The sequence below is a fragment of the Bos mutus genome, chromosome 10 (genome assembly GCF_027580195.1).
Source record: "Bos mutus isolate GX-2022 chromosome 10, NWIPB_WYAK_1.1, whole genome shotgun sequence".
Classification (NCBI taxonomy): Eukaryota; Metazoa; Chordata; class Mammalia; order Artiodactyla; family Bovidae; genus Bos; species Bos mutus.
This window is the reverse complement of record NC_091626.1, coordinates 23,568,306-23,588,556: the sequence shown is the minus strand read 5'-3', so window position 1 is coordinate 23,588,556 and position 20,251 is coordinate 23,568,306. Positions and strand designations below refer to the sequence as shown.

At 53.3% G+C, this 20,251-nt stretch overlaps 1 protein-coding gene across 4 annotated transcripts in view; it reads right to left on the bottom strand.

Annotated features, from left to right (window-relative positions):
• Positions 1-20,251, bottom strand: part of MIDEAS (mitotic deacetylase associated SANT domain protein) — a 72,978-nt gene that overhangs the window by 27,869 nt on the left and 24,858 nt on the right. The window contains exons 1-2 of one of the 4 annotated variants that reach the window (XM_070377553.1): positions 12,625-13,182; positions 5,474-5,748 (exon numbers count right to left, since the gene is read on the bottom strand). The exons of 1 other annotated variant lie outside the window; for it this stretch is intronic. The gene's annotated coding sequence lies outside the window, so the exon portion shown is untranslated. Of the gene's footprint in view, positions 1-5,473; positions 5,749-12,624; positions 13,237-20,251 lie in introns of those variants that run through there. 2 more of the 4 variants (XM_070377554.1, XM_070377551.1) reach the window with 2 other exon arrangements.

Sequence of the window (20,251 nt, the reverse complement as noted above, 5' to 3'; positions counted from 1 at the left end):
CCCTTTCCAGAGGAGCCTGGCATGGCCCAGCTGGCCCTCCAGCCCAGGCTCATATCCTGAAAAGTTCTCGCTCAGATATTCTGGGCCCATTGGCTGCAGGCAGACGGGGCAAATGGCCCACAGCTGCCATCTTGGGCCAGCTAGAGTTGCCCAGGCCCTAGGTAGACCTTGCCTCTGGGCACAGTGTAATCATTTGCAGTGCTGTGTGCCCCTCTCTAACTGGAAGTTCACACCCAGGCTGAAGGGCCCCATTTTTCCAAGCCACTGGACACACAAGTCCTGTTCTCAGGAGGCATGCAAAACCAATAAGGAAGGAGACACCAGCCACAGAGATGAGGACCTGCCTCCCACAAGTGTCAGTTCCCCTGAGGGTGTGAGAGAGCAGACCCATGATCTGCCTGTTCCCAGCCCAGAGAGAGTCCTCGGATTATCACTTCTCCAGACTGAACCTCAGCCTTGAAATGCAGAGGTCAGGCTGTCAGGCCAGGGTGTCATGAGTCCCAGGGGTCCCAGCTGTGAAGGACAGGCTCAGAGGCTTGGCCAGGGTTCGAGCTGCCTGCAGTTTGAGCTTGGACTGTAACAATGCCAACACGGAGATGCTTTTAAAGGGATACAAGTGAGAGGAAATTCTCTGCCATAGGAGGCACCCACTATGGGGCTTCATTCAGGCATCTCCCTTTATCATCCCCTCCCCTACTGCCCCTACAAATACCCCCAGGATATCTGAGAAAGTCAGGACACCCAGATCGTTTTACAGCAGGGAAGCTGAGGCAGAGAGAAAACTTCGAGGTCGAGGCAGAGCCTGGAAAGGACTGAGTTCCTGGTCCAGCTTTTGTCCACACTCGGGGGGGATTGGCCTGCTTTCCTCCTGGGCAAGGGCCACCGAGGACCACAGGCAGCTCAGGAAATCCCCTTCTACAGCACTCAGGACTTCCGGGGGAGGGGGAAAGTAGAAGCTGGCAGGCTTGGGCTGTCTCCAGAAGAGACAAAGCAAGTGTCCCTGCGGCCAGCCCTTCAGCGACTCTGGAGAGGGCTTCATGGGGACTTCACAACTGTCTCTAGGCCCTACAGCGTTCACGCCACCAGAGGCTGCTCCAGCTCCACCCTCCCCTTCTGGAAGGGCCTGGCTCCTCTTCTGGAAGGGCCTGGCTTGCTGGCAGGTCTAGGGCAGGGCTCCCTGGAGTCTGTGCCTGAGCCCCAGTGCCAGATTCTGCCCCAGACTAACATACAGAGAAGCCACTCACAGGGACCTCCCTCATCGTGGCCCTGCCCTGCCTGCTCCCCTTCTCTCTCATACACACACCCTTCTGTAGCCCTGCAGGTTTGCCCACGGTCCCTTCATCCACTCAACAAGCATTTGGTGAAAATTGGCTATAAGCCAGGCTCTGAGGAGACACAGGAGATGAGGTACAGTCCCTACCCACACAGAGCTACCAGTCCAGTGCGGGAGAAGAACAGAAACACAAATATATTATAATGCAAGGTAGCCCATCCTGCAGCTCGAGATACATGCAGAGAACAGGTGACTCTGGGAAGAATTCCCTGACTTTGAACCTTGGCTGGAGCACTTCGCTCTGCCTGGAAGACCTGCTGCCACTCTGACAACCTGCCTCCCTTCAAAGCCTACCTCCTCCAGGCAGCCCTCCAGCACACACTGTTCGCACCCTTTCTGAATCTGCATGCTTTTACTCGGTGTTAACCACGTGTCCACAAGGCTTCTTCAGTTCCCTTCTGTTTCTGCAGCAAGGCGGGGAGAAGCAGGGCCTGGAGGCAACGTGGCCCAATGGAGAGGAAACAGTGAACTGGTTGTCAGGCAACCATGTCTGGTCTAGAACCCACCACTCATTGGTTTCTTCTGCCTTTGAGGAATTTAGGAGCAAGGGAGAGGGGGACCAAGGCCTGTATCCAGGAATCACTTTTGTGACAAGCAACTGCCACAATACAGAGTAGCCACTAGCTCTGCTCATGTGTCCAATGAGTGTGAGTATTGCTTACTTGTACAACCACTTATTCCCACCTGAGAAAGGAGGAAAGGTTAGCTCTGAAAAGTAACTTCTACCAGGTCACAGCCTGAGGTCCCAAGGGAAGAGCCAGGATTCTAACCCAAGCCTGCCATCAGGTCTCTATCACACTCTGCTGCCTGTCAGTGCTGAGCAGTGGTTCTCAAACCCACCCTGAGAGATTGGTTCACGGGTCTGGTAACGGGGTACAGGCTCCAGGTGGGGAAATCTGCAGTGCTTCCTAAGCAGCCCAGGGGCTGCCTGGGTGCTGGAGCAGAGGAAAGAATAGAGGTCAGATCCTGGCCCGGGGCAGTTTCCAAGGACCTACTGCGTCTCACTCCCCTGGGAGCCACCAGCCAGATCAGATCACCATACCCTGCCCAGGAGGCATGAGGGGTCCCAGGAGCCCTAGGGCTGACTGTGGCTCTTACAGGGCCTAAGCCCCACCTGAGCTTTTACTACCAGGCAGACACTGTGCTGAGCACACCGCAGGCAACATCTTATTTAACCCTTACTCTTCTTTGTCCCATTTTACAGGTCTGGAATGATATCTATTTAACACAAAAGAAAATATTAATATAGTAATAGAGGAACAAAAAAAAAAAGACATCAGACACAGTAATCACACAGCAAAAATGGCAGACATATAATCCAATCTTTTCAATAATTATTTTTAAGGTAAACAGATTAAACACCCCAATTAAAAGGCACAGGTTGGGGAAACAGATTAAAAACAAAACAAAACCATGATCCAACTGTTAACAAGAGCCACACACTTTATATTCAAAGACACACATAGGTTGAAAGTAAAAGGAGGGGAAAAAAAGTATACCGTGCTAACAGTAACCAAAAGAGAGCTGGAATGGTTCAGCTAATATCAGACAAAATAGACTTTAAGACAAAAACTCTTAGAGACAAAGGAGGATGTTTCATAATGGTAAAAGTGTCTATTCATCAACAGGATATTATAAACGTATTTGTACCTAACAACAGAGCCCCCAAAACACATGAATCAAAAACTTTCAAAACTGAATGGGAAAACAGACAATTCAACAATAATATCTGAAGCCTTCACTTTCAAGAGTGGATAGAACAATTAAACAAAAGATCAACAAGGAAACGGAAGACTTGAACACTATAAAGCAAACAGACCTAACAGATATCCATAGAACATTTCACCCAACAACAGGAGAATACACATTCTTCTCGAGGGGACACAGAATATTCTCCTGGAAGGATCATAAATTAGGCCATGAAACAAGCCTCAGTAAACCTGAAAGCGCTGAAGTCATACAAAGTGTGTTCTCCAATTGAAATGAGATAAAATCAGAAACCAAAAATAGAAGGAAATTTGGGGAATTTACAGGAAATGAAGCTTAGAAGTAACTTGTCAAGTTCTCACAGCTCAGAAAGGCCATTCCCTTACTGAGACCATGTTCCCCACACCTTCTGCACAGCCCTAGGAAGCCACACATCTCAGACTTTTGCAAATGCTTGGGTAGTCCCTCTCCCAGCCACCACCCCAGACACACACTGAAACTGACCCCAGCCCCAGGCCTGATCCCAGAATCAAACAAGCTGGGGAGAGACAGCCCTTTAGGGCTATCACAGCTTGTTAACCAGCCCTGCTTCTCCCTGGGAAAATGGTCACAAGCAAATATTTCACTCCCCCAGCCAATCTACCGAATGTCCAAAAGGCAGATGTTTCCCCCAAAGAAGGAAGCTAACATTTACCGAGGACTTCCCCCATGCCAGGCAGTTGACATATCCTAATCTACAAACACAATCTCCCTACCCAGGCATCTCCTCACTGTCCCCATGCTACAGAAGAAAACTGAGGCTCTGTTATTAAGGTGGCAGAAGCAAGATTCAAAATCTTGTCGTCTGCCTTTAAAGTACCTGGTCTTTTATCATAATTCCACGAAAAAGTCTCAAATTATGTTGTGGGAAGTTAGGAGAGCCCATAGTGCTTTGAGGTGGGAGGACTATGGGGATGAGTTGGGAGCTGCAGAGTCAGCAGGATCACCCTCTGGAATAAGGATCTCCACAACACATGGAGAAAGACGGCTTGTGCCTCTCTTCAGAGCCAACCACCAAAGCAGAGCAACAGCTGGAGAAGCTAAACAGATTTCAAATCTCAAGGGATGTCACAGTTCACTCAATTCAATTCCACAAAGAGCCCAGAGAAGGAAAGAAACTTGCCTGCAGATACACAGCCAGGAGCAAGAATCAAGGATGCCAATAACAATACTTCATGCCACCATTTAGGAGGCCCCACCTTTTGGCAAGATACGAGGCAGGGCTTGGAGCCCAACATCGCAAAAATAAGGTTTCTATTTCACCATCATCACTACCTCTGACATTTCTAGAGGGCACTACTGTGTGACAAGGATGGTGCTGAGCACCCTACACCAGGATCCCGTTAAATCCTCAAGATAAGGTGGGTATGACGACACTCTCCCTTCTCAGAGAGGCACTCGAAGAGTTGAGGTCATGGCAGTACAGAGGCCACGCCAGGACTGGAACCCAGAGCCCCATCTGCAGGGCCGCAGGCTCAGTCTCCTGCTGGGGTGCACCTCAGGCTCTGTGGGATGGATGGCAGCAGCCTCTGGGCTGTTTCCATCTTCTCCCTGGCTTCAGCTGGCCTGAAAAGCACTGTCATGTCCTGGAAGCGTGGCTGGTCAGGAAAGGTGAGTGAGCCAGGCCTGGGAGGCCAGTGGCTTTTGAAGATGAAGACGCTACTACTACTGGTGATCACCATCACTGGGCCAACTTGTAAAGCTCAACATCTTCAGTTTAAGAGGAAGCCACATCCCTCCCACACGCTCCAGCCCCACACCCACGGTCGGCCAACAGCTCTTTAAAAATAAAGCCGTGACTTGCCTCAAATCCCCATGAGGGCTTGGGGTTCCTGCCCCCTCCCCCTGGCACCCTGAAATCTGGGTCAAGTCAGTCCATGCTTGGGTTCCTTACTAGTGCCAATGGCCCCCACCCAGGAGCCGAGCATCAGCCCCAGCACCTCTCTGCATGGGACTCTCAGAAGGGTTTCTTCGCAAGAAATGAAATCTCCAAATAAAGGTTGTTCACCATGCATCCTGAGTAAAGGACACAGATGCTCAAGGCCACCCCAAAAACCATTGGTCTGAATCTTGATTTCATGGCTGATGGGATTGAAATCCTGAGAGGTAACATGACTTGGCCAAGAACACACGGTCAGGGTCTCCAGGGGATGTTCTCAGACTCCGCGCTCTCTCAGACCTGCCACTGCAGCCTCTCCATTTTGGGAGGAAGGGGAGGCGGGTGTCTAGGTGTGTGTCTTATCAGCTCTGGCTCTCCCGCCTGGCCCACCCTAGAAGGAACCAACACCTACCTGATGGCCTGGGGGCAGGGAGGAAAGGGAGTTTTTTTTTTTTTGTAGGGGGCACCCTGCTGGTTTGGAGGATAAGAATGGGGACAATACGGCTCTCCAATACCTGTCAGTGATCAAGAAGCACAAAACCTTGCTGCCAGCAAGCATGTGGGCTCTCAGCACGGCTGCCTGGGGCCTCCCAGGTGGGCTGCGGAGCGGGCACAGTGCCAGCCGCCTGCCTCACTCGTCCAGCCGTCCAGTCAGTGCCACGGCCTTTCTCAGGTCCCGGTCAAGATGCAGGGCCTCTGCCAAAAGCTCACACATTCCTTGCGTTTCTCCGGGTCTCTGAGCAGCTGCTGCAGGCCCTTTTCTCCTGTGTTGATTTATTCTTTATTGTTCCTGAAATACACCCAGAGGCTTTTGGCACCCAGCACAGGCACAGCATCCAGCCCAAGCCCCAAGTACACACCAACCGGGCTCTCTGGGACCTGGGCCAAGTCAGTTGGAAGGATGGGCCCTGGGGTCACACCCAGTAGCCAGGAAGGGAGGCCCAAGATCCCACCTAACCGCAGCCTGTGGCCCCAGAGCTGTTCTCAGGACAAACAGTGGCTGGGATATTTGGGGAGGAGGAGATGCTTGGAAGGTCTCTGGGAGGCCTAAACTTACTTGCCACTCCTCTCATGCATGAGTGACTTCCCAGCAATCCACCACTGCACACCCCACCCCCCCAACACACACACACACACACAGCTGACCCCTATGTATCTATCGACCTCCGCAGCAGGGCCTGGTGGCTCAGGCTGGGCTTCTGGCTGGCCTGTAAATTTTGGAGAGAAAGGCCTCAGAGGGGTCTTCCCCACCCTTCCCTGCCCAAAATATTTCCCCTATCAGCCAGTCTAATGGTGCCTGAACTCCTACCATCAACACTTCATTCCAAGGGTCAAAGCATTGTTCCCTGTGCACGTGAGAACAGCCTGGAGAGGTATGGGAGCTGCCTGATAAAAAGACAGGGCTGTGGGGTCAAACAGAAGGTGTCCCGGCTTCTCCAATCACTTGCCTCTCTGTGGGCCTCAGTTTCCCTACCAGTAAGTGGGCATAATATCTTTACCACGTATTACTGCAGGATTAAATGAGGGTTATACGTATATATATATATGTATGTGTATATATGAAGTGTCTGGCACAAAGTAAGAGCTCAATAAGTATGATTTCATTCGCCCTTGCTGGGCAGGGGCAGATCATTCATGATTCATCTTCAACACCTGGAGGGCAACAAAATGGCCTGACCCTTCCAGTTCCCCAGTCAGCTGAGAGCAGGACTGGCCAGACAGGAAGAAGACGGGGGACCAGGAGTCCTGGCAACAGCACTGGGCCCTGCAGGCATCTGGCCCAGGGCCCCAGGGGCCCAGGAGGAGCACTCAGCACAGGCCTCCCCAGATGTCCCCAGCTGTGTCAACAGGGCCTGCAGGGACACGGTGGGACAAGAGCCCCTGGATGAAACCTGGCAGGGCTTCCAAGCACGTAATGGTGCCTCCACTCTCCTGGGCTCCCTCTCAAAGCAATAAAAGGGAAAGTGCAATCACTTGAGGGAGTCTTGTGGCTGGGGTGCTGGGGTGGGGGGGGGGTGCTGCACTCAGCCACAGATAGTCTGGGCAGGGATACCGGAGGCCCTGGGGCCTGCAGGGAGCAAGGAGGCCTGCCCGAGGCCACCACAGTGAGTGTCCCACAAGTAGAAGTGCCCGCCTGGTTATTTTTGGCAGCTCTTCTGCCCAAAGCCAGCAAGGAAAGGCAGCTGCTAGCAACACGGAAGGGCTGTTTACGCTCAAGTGTGCAAGCGCTGAGCAGGGATTAAAAAGAGCAGCAGCAGCCACTGAGCAGAGGGGCCTCTGCCCATGTCTTCCTCTCCTGACTGTCCTGTTCTGGCCAATCTGCATGCTGCAGAGCGCAAAGAGCGTGGGTACTTCTGCTTTCAGTCAGATCTAGTCTCCCAACCGCAAAACTCACTCACACATACACACACACAGACAAATAAATAACTATGGAGCCAGCCGAAGACGGGGCCACACCCAGGAGCCGAGACACTATTCCTCTGGGCTCTTCCTGCACTGAAGCGGCCCTGGGAGGGGCAGGGTAGTGGACCGGGGACAGGACCCGGGAGCCTATCCCCCTTCCTAAAGCGAAAGTGGGGACAGTCTGTGGAACCTCAAGGAACTCGCTGCTTTCCAGCTTCCTTCTCTGAACGTGAAGGGCTGTCTCAAAGTGTTTTTCCAGCTCTGGGATGACTCCTGGAAGCTGGGGAGCCCAGAACGATGGGCTGGCTGAAGGGGTCAGACAGAGCCAGGTCAGGTGGGAAAGAGGATCTGAGGCCAGCCAGGTGTGCCCCGAGAGCTGCCAGCAGGCTGGGAAGAAGAGAAGGTGGAGGAAAAGCAGGAAGAAGGCGGAAGGAGGCCAGCCCACACGCACTCTTGGGACTCTGAGTTATCACTCTGACTGTTTCTAAGCTCCTTTCTGAGCTCCAGGGCCTTCCCCTCCAAACAGCTGGCAAATTCTGGCAACAGAAGGCTGGCTTAAGGCCTCTGTCCACCCGGCTGCTGGAAAAAGCTAGGAATCGAAATCTCTCACCATTTGCCTTTCTCTCTTGACCCCACCTCCCCGGAGGAGATTGGTGGCCTTCCAGAGGGAACCCCCTTTTGGCTGCAAGCCTATTTATTGTACTTCCCTCTCTCCAAGCTTAGACCTGGACAAACCTGCCCTGGCTGCTCCCCTCCTCCATTCCTGAGACTCCTGGAGGAAGAAGCATTGCCTGGAAAAAAATAGCTCTCCAGGCGAGCTCCCTGTGGCTGGAGAGAAAGGCAGAGGGTACAGGGAGCGCCTTCCGCCTGGCCATAGTATCAGGCTCTGTTCCAGGAAGAACACGATCAACAACCACTGCCAGGGACGCCTCCGGCCTCCAGCTCCCTGTCCTCCCCACCCGTCCCCGAAAACCACAGCCAGCAATTCCAGTCCCTCAGGGAGCCCCTGACCCTCACCCCTGCAGAACCCCAGCTCTCTTCCCACACGTGGCAACTTTCTTCTTATATAATAATACCTTGGTGGCCCTCCCACACATACCCTCCCACTCTGCCTCTGCTACTTCAATTGCTGAAAGAGCCAAGGTGCTCTTAGGAGCAACTCCCACCCTAGGCTCCACCCCAAACCTCCACAGAGGTCACACTGAGAGGCTTCAGGTGAAGCAAAGACAAGGGGACTTTTTCCTTGACTGAGAAAGCAGCCTTCCTCCCACCCACGTGAGCAGTTCAGCCTGAGGCCTGGGCGGGTAGGTTCCTGAGAGCACAGTCTGATCTCTGGGAAGTTAAGCCCTTAACCATCAGCTGCAGGGACACACCACCTTGCAAAAGGACCCAGGCAGCAGGGTCTGGGCTGGTCTAGGCAGGAGTGTATCATGCAGTTCCGCCCAAGGCTTAGGCAGTTCAAATAGGAGCTTCATTTCCACAAGCCCCAGTGGCCTGGAATCCAGGCACCCTATCACAAGCAGCACACCTTTCCTGTCCCCTTCCCTGGAAGGAGCAAAAGGCACACAGGAACTGGCTGCGGCAGGAACTGGTGAAGACGCTGGCTGTCATCTGTTGAGTACCTGCTACAGGTCAGTCACTTTGCATGCATGATCTTGTTCAACCTTCACAGCAACCCCATGAGGAATTATTCTTCTTCCCATTTTATAGGTGGGGAAACTGAGGTTCAGGAAGGTAATCAACGCTGAGCCACACAGCAAGCGGGGAAGCTGAAGAACAAACCCAGGTCGGCCGAGGCCTCGTTCACTTGTGCCTGCCAGGCTTCCTTCAGAATCACTGTCCAGCTACTGTCCACATGCCATCCAGGAGTGGTGCTCGGAGTGTGGGGACGGAAGTAGGTGTGGACAAGTTTTGCTTGATGGCTCTGGAATCTAAACTGCTGCTGCCCTGCTAACTGTTATTGTTCCCAGGTATGTGACCATGAGGGCCCTATAAGTGTGCATATTGTTGGGGGTGGAGGGAGGGTGATCTGGATTCCAAAGAGCAGTTTCCAACACCGAACTTATGCTGTAATGCTTCTGATTCATAAAATGAGCTCACAGTCTCACGGTATCCTGAATGTTGCTTTGAATGCAAATGCAGATCCCGTAAGTAAGAACTGGGGATTTCAGCACACTCCACCCAGCTCCAGCCCAACTCTAAGAGTTTAGTTCAGCCCCATCCAGGCAGGGTGATCCCATGCAGAAGCTAGTCTTCCAATGGAACTCAACCCCTGGCTGCATTTTCTGGAGCCTCTGGAGTGTCCGGGAAGAGTGGAGGCCCCAGGCTGCTTCTATACTAATGCATGCACACACAGGAAGGGTGCCAACTGTCCTGGCCAAAGGAAATGCCCAGGTTAGCAGATTCCCAGGCAGGAGGCTCCAGTACCCTTTCATTCTGAGGTCCCTTTGGGGTCAGAATTACTGGGACACACTCTCCAGAAGGCCAGCCATTGGGCAGTGCCAGAAGACTGGGTTCACCAGTATCCAAACCAATGGCACAGTATGAACTCCAGCAGCCAGACTCACTGGGCCCTCCACATGCTAAGTTTACAGTTTTTGGACGGAGATCTTTCATTCCCTTGTTTAGCTAAATACTAGATGTCGGACACTATGGGAACAACATATAGCATATACTAGAGCGAGCTATGGTAATGCTGAAACGAGCTTTCAACGTTTGATGTATAGATACTAAACTGCAAAATCCTCACTGCAATTCTATGAAGGTATAGAAACTCTAGCTCCCAGTCTGTGTTTTGACCATCGCCCTACAGTAGGTACACAAATGACTATATAAGGAGTATTCAGAAGGCTGAAGCTTCTCCAAAGAAAGGGCATTTGAAACAGGATTACAAGGATAAGCCCGAGTCTCTCCACTACTTGTGGTCATCCTCATTGCACCAGGAGCAAGGGCTCCTTCTGTGAGACCCAACTGCATCAGAAGGGTTGTCAAAGCCAAGATTCCTGGACTGATCCCACTCCTCGGTCCAGTATACTCTGCTCTGTGTATCCTCCTCCCCCAATCCTTCTCCCACTCAGCGGGCCCAAAGGCCTTGGCTCCACTGGGCAGCCCTTCCCTGAGTTCCCCTACCACAGGAGGCCTTCAGCTGAAATCCGTAACTGCATATTGCCTTTTTATTTTTCTCCATTTATTAAAAGCAGTGGCCCACAGGGCTAAACACTCAAGCTATTTTTAAATTCCACATTTAAAAGCTGAACTCTCATCCCCACGAGCACTCCAGGGCATTCTTTCCAGTTGAGGGGGGTGGGAGGGTGGAAGGTGAGGGGCTGACAGAGCCAGGAAGAGAGTGGGTTCTCCCTAATGCTTGGAGAGGCCACATTGGCAGCAGTCAGGTCTTCCCAGAGCGAGCTGCGTGGCTGGTAGAGTGGGAAGAGAAGGAACCCTCCAGGTTCTTCACCCCTCTGGCCCCTGGGAGCTACTCAGACCAGAGTAACCTGCCAGAGGCCAATCCAATTAGAGAGGAGACTGGGCCAGAGACATGCGATGAGATGGTTTATCACAGTAATTGAATGTTTACACTCCTATTATTCACTGTCCAGAGCCGTAGGAAAAAAAAAGGATCCATGAATTTCCAACCAGGGATGGCTTCTCCTTTCCCCTTCCTCCTGAAGCCTTCTAACCACCTATGAAAATGGTACATTTCTCTGACTCGAAAGCGGCATGTGCACACCATCACTGGGGGGTTCTGGAGCAAGACAGATGATTTCCTTGCCTCAGCCGGCCCCCACAAGGAAAGAGAGGCTTCTCCGCAGAGCTGCGGTTCATCCTCCTCCATCAAGGCTCCAGCCTCAGTCCTGGAGCTGCAGGGCCCAGCAGAGGCCAGACCTCCAGGAGGCCACCAGGCAGGCTCCCCCTGCTGGAGCAAGCCAGACCTCCCCTCCCCCCTCTTCCCCGCCCGGGTCACCACTGCCAACAGGGATCCCCTGCACACACGTGCCTAGGTGGCCTCCATAGTCAATCAAGGCCAGCCAGCTCTGGCACAGCCCACCTTCCCCTGAGGAAGGCTCCATAGGCTGGCACCCAGGTCCCGGTGGGATGGTGGAAGCAGGAAGTAGCCACTAAAGTTTGTGACCGACAAAGTTTTAAATGGGGGAGAGGAACTTCCCCTTTCATCCTTCCAGCAGCTCACTCTCGAGGCTGGGCTGGAATACCCAGGCTACCCGCCACCCACCGCCACCCCCGCCACCCCGAGCCCCGCTTTGGCTGGCAGGTACCTCCTCCAGGCCTGGCTTCCTGAGGCTTCCTTGGGGTTGAAAGCCCCAGGTCCTTAAATCCAGAAGCCTGGGTGGGGGGCCCTGGAGGTGCAAGCGCTCCTGCATGAGTTAAGTGAAAGACTCGTGTGACCACCTCCACCAAGCCGGCCATACGCAGGGTCCAGAAAAAGACCCGGGCTCCCGAGCTCCGCACGGGAACCACCAAACGCACCACCACCAGGTGAGGCGGCGGGAGGGCTCCGCAGGCCCGAGAGGCGCGTGGCGCACGGGGGCGACCACGGGCTAACAGGTCCGAGGTGCGCCAGCAGGGCCGGGATAAGGCCGCTCCGCCTGCCCGCAACGCTCCAGCTTAGGCCTCTGCTGCACTAGCTCCGGTTCCCCACCACCTCCGTCCCCAAAACTCCGGACGCGGGCGCAGTTTCCACGTCCACTCTCCGGTGCAAGGGGAAAGGCTCCCGCGCCAAGTTCCCGCAGCTCGCGAGCCACCCCCACCCCGCCCCGCGCCTCCCGGAACCCGGCTAGGTCATGCAAGCGAGTCCCGTAGGACACCACGTTTCGCTCAGGCAGAGGAGCAACCGTATTCCTGAGCCTGCCGCGGCCGCCACCGTGTGCCCGGCGGCTTGGGAGGGTTTTCCTGTCGGGGCCGCGCCTGGGTGGGCGGGGGCCGCGCGCGAACTGCGTAGCTGCACAAACACGGCGGGTCGGCGCTGCACACGCCGCAGCGGGCCCAGGGGCGCGGGCCGCGGAGGGGCGCGCGGCGGGGCGGCAAACGCACGTACACGCGCGCGCTTCCCCGCCGCCCGGGCCGCAGAAGTTGCCGCCGCCCGGCGCCCCCGCTCCGGGCCGCGCCTGCAAACCTGCAGCCCGCGCGCCCAGCAGCCGCCTCTCCTCTCGCGAGCCCGGGGTCCCTTGGCCGCCGCCGCCGCCAGGGCGGGCTCTGCGCCGAGCCGCGTGCAGGCCTCGGCCACCGGCCTGGCAGCCCCACTTACCCCGCTCCTGCCCGAGCTCCCGCATCGGCTGTCCTTTTTCCGCCGCGGGCCGCAGCCTTCGGTCGCCTCCCAGGCTCCAGCCGCCTGCACGCACTCCCGATTTTAAAAACAAACAGGCGCCTCCGCCGCCGCCCCGCGGCGCTCTCAGCGTTTCCGCCAGCCCGCGCCTCCCAAGGCTGCGAAGTTTGCTGGAGGGGCCCGGGCGGGACGCGCGGGTTGTCACCCCTTGCTTGCGGCGCAGGAGCCTCGACGCACTCCGCGCCCGTGGTTTCCGCCTCGCGATCGCTCTCCCTCCCTCCGTGTCACCCCCAGTCCTGCGATGCAGTGTCAGGATTGCACTGCTCTGACTCATCGGTTGAGCTCACAGCTTGAAAAAAAAAAAAGAGAGAGAGAGGGCGAGAGGCAACAGCGAAGGAGGAGGACTCTCTGGCGTGCTACAAAGGATTGCACAACTCCGGGCTGGGAGCGCGGAGCGCCCAGCGGCCGGCCGGCGCGCGCGGCACGGCGGCGAGCAGGAACCAGCTCTACCACTTCATCAGCACAACTGTCTCGGGTCGGCCTCTCTGCCAGCAGGCCCGGCACCGCCCACTTCCTGAGACCAAATAAGGCAGGGGAAGGCGTCTTTAAACCTCCGGCGGCTGCCCGGGCTGGGGATTTCCAGCAGACCTTACCTCCACTCCAGAGACTGTCGCCACCCTCCCCCAGCCCAGGAACGGTGCCCCCCGATGGCTTTGCTGGAACCAACAAGCCACGCGGCTCGTTCCTTTCACACCAAGGTCAGGAGGAGACGGTGACGAAATGTTTGGAAACCCATCGGGCCTGCCAGGAAAGTCTGTGTGTGATGCTGGGGGAGGACACAAGTCGCTTTCTTCCACAAAGAAAACTCTGGTTTTGGATACGGTAGGGCACGCGCAGTCCTCTCCAAGGCACTTTATTAACACTCTCCCCCAGTTTCCCCTTTTGGCTAGCGGTGTTAAGGTTATTGAGAGACTGGTCCCAGCTCCTAAAAGACCCATGTCTCGATTACCTAGATGTAAAAAGCGTCTCGGTTTAATTCTAGCAACTGAGGCCAGAGTTGGGCAGCTTTGGGCTGCCTGCCTGTAGTTCCCCTACCTTTCCTACCATCACCTGATGCCATCCCGCGATGCCTCCTCAACTGGCGGGGAAGATGGGAAACATTTCTGCTACTCAGGTGGTTCTTGCTGGCCCCCAAGTATCCTTACAGTGAGGCTCCAGGGCCAGGAGTAAGTCCTGGGGAGGGAGCCCATTTTCCCTGGCTCTTTTCATTTGTTTTTGTTTTTACCAAGGAGATGGGTCAGAAGGAGATTTTTCTTTGAAGGAAAAGCCACTGAATAATATACTGTGTCCTGGCAGCAGCCGCTTTTCCCCTGTGGCCAGTCCTCAGAGGCAGGTGCATCCTTTGCTTTCTCAAGGGGAAGGGGAGGGGCAGCAGAATGCGATTCTCACCGCCCTTCTGAGCCTGCAGGGCAAGGCCCTTCCCCACCCCGGCCCTCCCCCTGCCCCCAGTGGATGACAGAGACAGTGGTGTCATCTGCATATCTGAGGTTATTGATATTTCTCCTGGCAGTCTTGAGTCCAGCTTGTGCTTCTTCCAGCCCAGCGTTTCTCATGTTGTACTCTGCATAGAAGTTAAATAAGCAGGGGGACAATATACAGCCTTGACATACTCGTATGTTCTGCCTAGAAACCTTCAAAACCCCACTCTTGCTTCTAAGAGGCATGACCTTCCTGTCCTCTTCCACCCTTTCGCTGGTGGGAGCCCCTGTATGCAGCTGGAGCTCACACCTTACCCAGGAGGAAAAGGGCTTATTTACACATATGTCACAGTAATGACAACTTAGTTTTATCTGCAAAATAAAGATAATTATGTCAGGGGACTGGACCCAATGACCTCTTAAAATTCCTTCCAGTTTAAAATCCGTGATTCTGTGATTGCCAAAAAATGAATAGAGGAGCCAGGGAAACCACCTCCAACAAAGAAAAGCCCAGGCTCTCAGATTTAGCATCTGCTCTGACAGTATTGTTCCTGGCAATTCTCAAAGCATGTCCCCCCACACAGCCTACTTAACAACCCTGTGTGTGTGAGAAGTTTCAACTCACTCAGTTTATGGATGAGAACACTGAGGTTCAGAGAGGTCGAGTGACTTACACAAGATCACAAGGCAAGCCGATAGTTTGCCACCTCTCTTCCTCTTCCCATCTCACCCAGAGGAAGGCAGTGAGTCACTGAAGGATTGAGGTGCTCAGGCATGCAGGCCCCCAAGTAGAGGCTGGACTCCCGGGACTCCTGGCAGAGGTTCTGTGCAAAATCTTTTTTGTTTTTTCCATTTGTCTGATGTTTTCCTTCCCACTGACACCTCATCCAAGTGAGGGAACCAAAGCAAACCCACCTGGTCTCTGGTGCTCACTGCTGCCAGGTTCCTCTGCAAACCTGCAGCCATCCTGACCTCCCTCTTGGGCCTGGTCCCCAGAAGTGGGCTTGGGCCAGCCCAGAGCCAGCCCTTCCAAGAGCCAGTGCAGACCAGCCCAGGGATGTTCCCCTCCAGAACCCTGGCTGGGGAGCCCATTTCTAAAAGAGCCTGCCACCACGGAGCCAGAGCCCAGCCTCCAGGGAACAAGTGGGAGCCATTCCAAAGGGCACTCCTCAGCCTTGTCCCGCCAGGATTCCCTCCCTATCCCATGCCGGGCTGCTGGGCTGGGCCCAGGAAGCAGCACAGGGAGCAGGGGTGGATGGCAGGATGCATGAGAAACAGGAGTCAGTGACCTGGAACAGCCCTGCTCATCTTGGAGTAGCTCTCACTCACAAAGGAAGAGAGGGAGAAGGGGCATGTGTGCGTGGAGGGGAGGAGGGCCCAAGACTGTCCCAGATGGCGCCTGCCTGGCAGGAGAAGTCTCCCTCCCAAAGGCCGGCAGATGAGAATGTGTAAAGAAAGCTGCAGCTCTTCCAGGAAGGCCCTGGAGGTCAGTTTTGCTGCAGATATGACAGTGCAGAATCACTGACATGTGAAGTGAAAGTTTTGGTTCTAGAAGCTCTAACCCTTCCTACAGGTGCAACTAAAAAGGGTGCCGATTGCGGAAGAAAAGAAAAAAAGAGAGAGATGGTCCAGGGACCTTACCCAGAGAGCAGGCTTTTCTTCACCAGCAAGCTACAAACTACAGCAAAGAGCACAGAGCTCCAGGTCCCAGGGAGTGCATCTGCTGAGAAACACTCCAGGAAGCAAAGCACCCTTGACAGGATCTCAAACCCTGGCTCCCAGTGACCATAGAATATGGCATTCAAGAGGCTTCCAGGAACAGCATCAGCTCTCTGGACTCTGCACCGAGTTATCCCTCACTGCCCTGAGTGGTCATCATTCGTATCCTCTTCTGGGGCAACCTGAGACCATGAAGAAGCTTGCACGGGGGAATACTGTGGTATGTGAATTCTATCCCAATAAAACTCTTACTAAAAGATAAAAAGAAGCTTCCATGGAAGCCAAGTTCTCACCACCCGTCCCCCTGCCTCCATTAACCTTGTTTCCATCATTCATTTAAAAGAGTTTTCTTTACCCCAAAACCCATGCCTGCTTTCCAGTCCTTTTTCCACTGTCCTTTCTCTATCAGGACTTTCCATCCAGGCCAGCACACACAGTGTGTTTAAGTGAATAACCAACCTTTGCAGGAATGTGGGGAGTTGAGAGTACAAATACCTTTGAGGAAATCTCAAGTCCACCTTATGTCCCTAACGTGCCTTGTGTCCTGCTGTTACTTCCCTTTTCAGAATAAAGGGACTACCTACCTCTGGGACCTCATGACCTACAGTTACAACAGAAGAAAGACAAGGCTGTATGTAGAAAGAACAGGGAACCAGGACTGAGTCTGGATCCTGCCTAACTAAAGCCAATCCACTGTGTGATCTTAGGAAGTTGACACAGCTTCTCTGAGTCTTGAGTTCGGGGTCCCTGTGAGATTCACTCTAAAGTATTTGCGACACAAACCCTAAAAGAATGCCACCTTCTAGGGATTTAGAGAATCACAAAGACAAAAATGGTTTTATAGCTGTATCATGTATACGAGGTTACAATTTTTTTTTTTTTTACTATTTTATCCTAGATCCTCTTCTCCCAAAATTAGCTTTTCCCTTTTGAGAACCTCGCCAAGATTCTGTTTCCTCTGAAAAGCCCCCAGGTCCACCCCATCAGCCTGGGGTGCCCAGAGACACTCTGCAGCACTGACTCAGTGTCCCTTCCAGGTGTCTCTCCAAGGCTTCTGCCCAGCTCCTTTGGGTCCTTCCCTCCAAGCTTTTCCACTGCATGCCCACCCATCCCCAGTAGGGACACTCCTTTGACGCCTGTGCCTTCTCTTCACACCCTTTTTTGGCCACATCCTTTCCGAGGAAGCAGAGGGCTCAAAACCCCAGCTGTGAAGTTAAGGGGCTGTATGCTGACAAGTCCCTGCACGGCCTTCTCTTCTGCCCTTGAGAACCCAGGGGGCCCTCCGCCTGAGTTCACACTGACCTCACCTGTTCCAGGCAGGGCCGCGTCGGCCCCAGCAGCCTGTCCTCACACTGGGGCCCATCCACTGACCCCCGCCTCCACCTCCCTCTCCTGCAGGCCTGGGCCAGGTTCTGAGTGCCTTTGTCAGGCCCAAGAGGGAGCTTCTGCAGATGTCCCCGGTTGCTGCTGTCGCTCTGGGACAGATGTCTGGCCGGGGATAGGGAGAAAGACAAAACAGGTGTGGCCACCAGGGAGGGCGGGCCGGCAGGGCCACAAACAGAAACGCCCTTTCTTCACAGAACCAGAGCTGCCAGCTTCCCAAAGGCTTCATTTCAGCACAGTCCAACGCCCCCTGCAAAACCAGCCCCAGAACAGACTCCTTCATGGGCTGTTCTCTGGAACTCGGCTTCCCTACCTTATGGCTGTGGGTCAGGAGGAACAGGACCCCTGAGATCCAGTGTATGCACTGGGCAGTTTTCTAAAGCCTTATTTTTAAATGAAAACAAATACAAATGATGCATCTTGGACTAGAAGCCAAAATTCATATTCATGAGAATGTACAGGTTAAGAGCACAGGCTGAGACCTGAGTCCAATTCTTGGCTCATACTAGCTTGATGACCTTGAGCAACTTACTTAACCCCTTGGTTTTTCTCATGTGCAAAATGGGGATGATAAGAGCTTAAAACAATGGTATACATTAAGTCTTTCCTAAGTATTGGCTACCATTTTTTCTCCTCTCCTAGTCTAGGATATTTATCACCCATACTGCCATCAGAGTGATCACATCCCTTTTCAATAGCTCCCACCAGACTTCCCTGATGATCCAGTGGTTAAGAATCTTCCTGGTAATGCAGGCAACGCGAGTTCACTCCCTGGACGGGGGGAAAAAGGATTCCACATGCCACGTGATGCAGCCAAAAAAAAGCTCCCATGACCTACTGCAAAAAGCTGTTAGCCAGTCACTTGCAGTTCTGGAACGATCTGGCTCTGCCCTACTTCCCAGCCCCAGGCCCACCCAGTCAAACAACCTGAAGTTCCCCAAGACATCTGCTTTCTCCCATATGCTTCTCCTCCTTGTATCCACAGGTAAACTTTACCCTGCTCTTGACTTGAGCTTAATGGTAGTTCTTCTAGGAAGCCTTCCTTGACTCCTTCAAGCAGAGGACGGCCACTGCAGTGAACACTGCTGGAGGCCCCCCAACCCCAGGTCCCCTTTTATCAGGCTGGTACACCATTCCCCAGCTACTGTTGAGTGTCGGCTGCTAAGGGCTCACAGTTGCTCCCTTCTCAAAGGGAACCCTTCCTGGGAGAGAGCACTGCAGGCAATGATTGACTGGGGGTGGGGGGGGGTGGTGTCAGAGAGGGGTGGGTCCAAAAGATGGGCCCCCCCTTCCCTCAAGGCAGGATCATATCTGTGCTAGTGCAATGCCAACTGCAGGGCTCCCTGTGGCATCTGGCTGAAGCTAGTTCCAGCTGCAACACATCCTTCCTTGCTTAGCTTCTTCCTCAGCCAAGATCCGCTTTGCTCACTCCCTTCCTCCTCTGCGTGCATGCTCAGTCGCTTCAGTCGTATCTGGCTCTTTGTGACCCCATGAACTGCAACCAGCCAGGCTCCTCTGTCCATGGGATTCTCCAGGCAAGAATACTGGAGTGGGTTGCTGCGCCCTCCTTCAGGGGATCTTCCTGACCCAGGGATCGAACCCACATCTGCCTGAGTCTGGTGCACTGCAGGTGGATTCTTTATCCACTGAGCTACCTGGGAAGCCCTCAGAGAACTTCCTGTCAATCCCAGGCACTTCCAATTGTCTCGGTCTCTGCCCCTAAGGATCAAAACAGCCGCACTCTCTCCTAACTCCCATGGCATTCTCTGTTTTTCTTGCCTCCGTCCCTTACACATTGTTTCTACAGCTGCTTCCTGTACCATCTCCCTACTAGGATCAGAGCTTCTCAAGTGCACAGCCCAGGCCTGAGTCACCTCGTATCCCTGGTGCCTATACATGGTGGGTGCTTAGTAAATTAAATGCCTGTTGATAAGTGCACAAATAAAATATTTGTGAAAATTTGAGGTAAGCAATAAGATGTAACTGTTACTATCACTATTACCATTCTGTTTCTTCCATTCTAAGATGCACATTTCCATTTTAATATCTCTGAAATCAGGATGCATCTTACAATTGACAGCACATCATGGTTTAACTAGCAGCATTTTCTTTTTCATAGTTTGCATAAAATAATGGTTGTTTCACAATCATTGGCTTCTTAGGGTCAATGGTATATGGTATTATTATTATTATTATTTGCCACACAGCTTGCAGGATCTTAGTTCCCCAACCAGGGATTGAACCCAGCCCCTGGCAGTGAAAATACTAGGCCTTAACCACTGGACTGCCAGGGAATTCCCTGTATGTTGTTATTATTACTATTACTACTGCTACTGAGAGTGGATCTCCTGGGTTCTGGGGACTGCAAGGCAAAGCCCACAGAGCTAAGTCCCCGTTACATGAGCTCAGTAACTGTCAGACAAGCTCTCATAAAGTGACTTGTATTTTCCCAGAGGTCAGAAGGACCCCTGTGTCTGGACATCTCTGAAAATTCCCATGAAAGCAGGCCAATGTGATGTGAAACAAGCTCTGAACAAAGAGTCAGGAGAGCAACGTTCTGGGCCTAGCTCTTCCCTTAATTTTCCAGATGACCCCATGCAGGACCTATCAACACATTAACTGAGCATCTACTAAATGCTTGACATGATGCGACCCCGACGGGTCCACCCAGCACCCTGAGGAAGCCATTATCCTCTTTTTTATAGATAAGGTTAAACAGCTCTTCCAAGGTCAGACAGATGGTACTTGACGGCCGGGCTTTCTGAGTCCTGATCTCTGCTATATGAGGATGCCTCCTTGGGTCTGTTTTCCCAGAAAAACCATCAAGTAATGAGGGGTCACAGGTTGGAGGCTCACAAGCCAGGCTCATTCCCAGATACACTGCATTTGACCTATATAATGTATTTTATTTTTATTGAATTAAATGTATTTCCAAACATTTATTTAAATCAGGAGATTTAAGTTAAAAATCGGGATTTCTGGTTTATCATTAAAAAAAAAAAAAAAGAGGAACATTGCTTACATTGGGC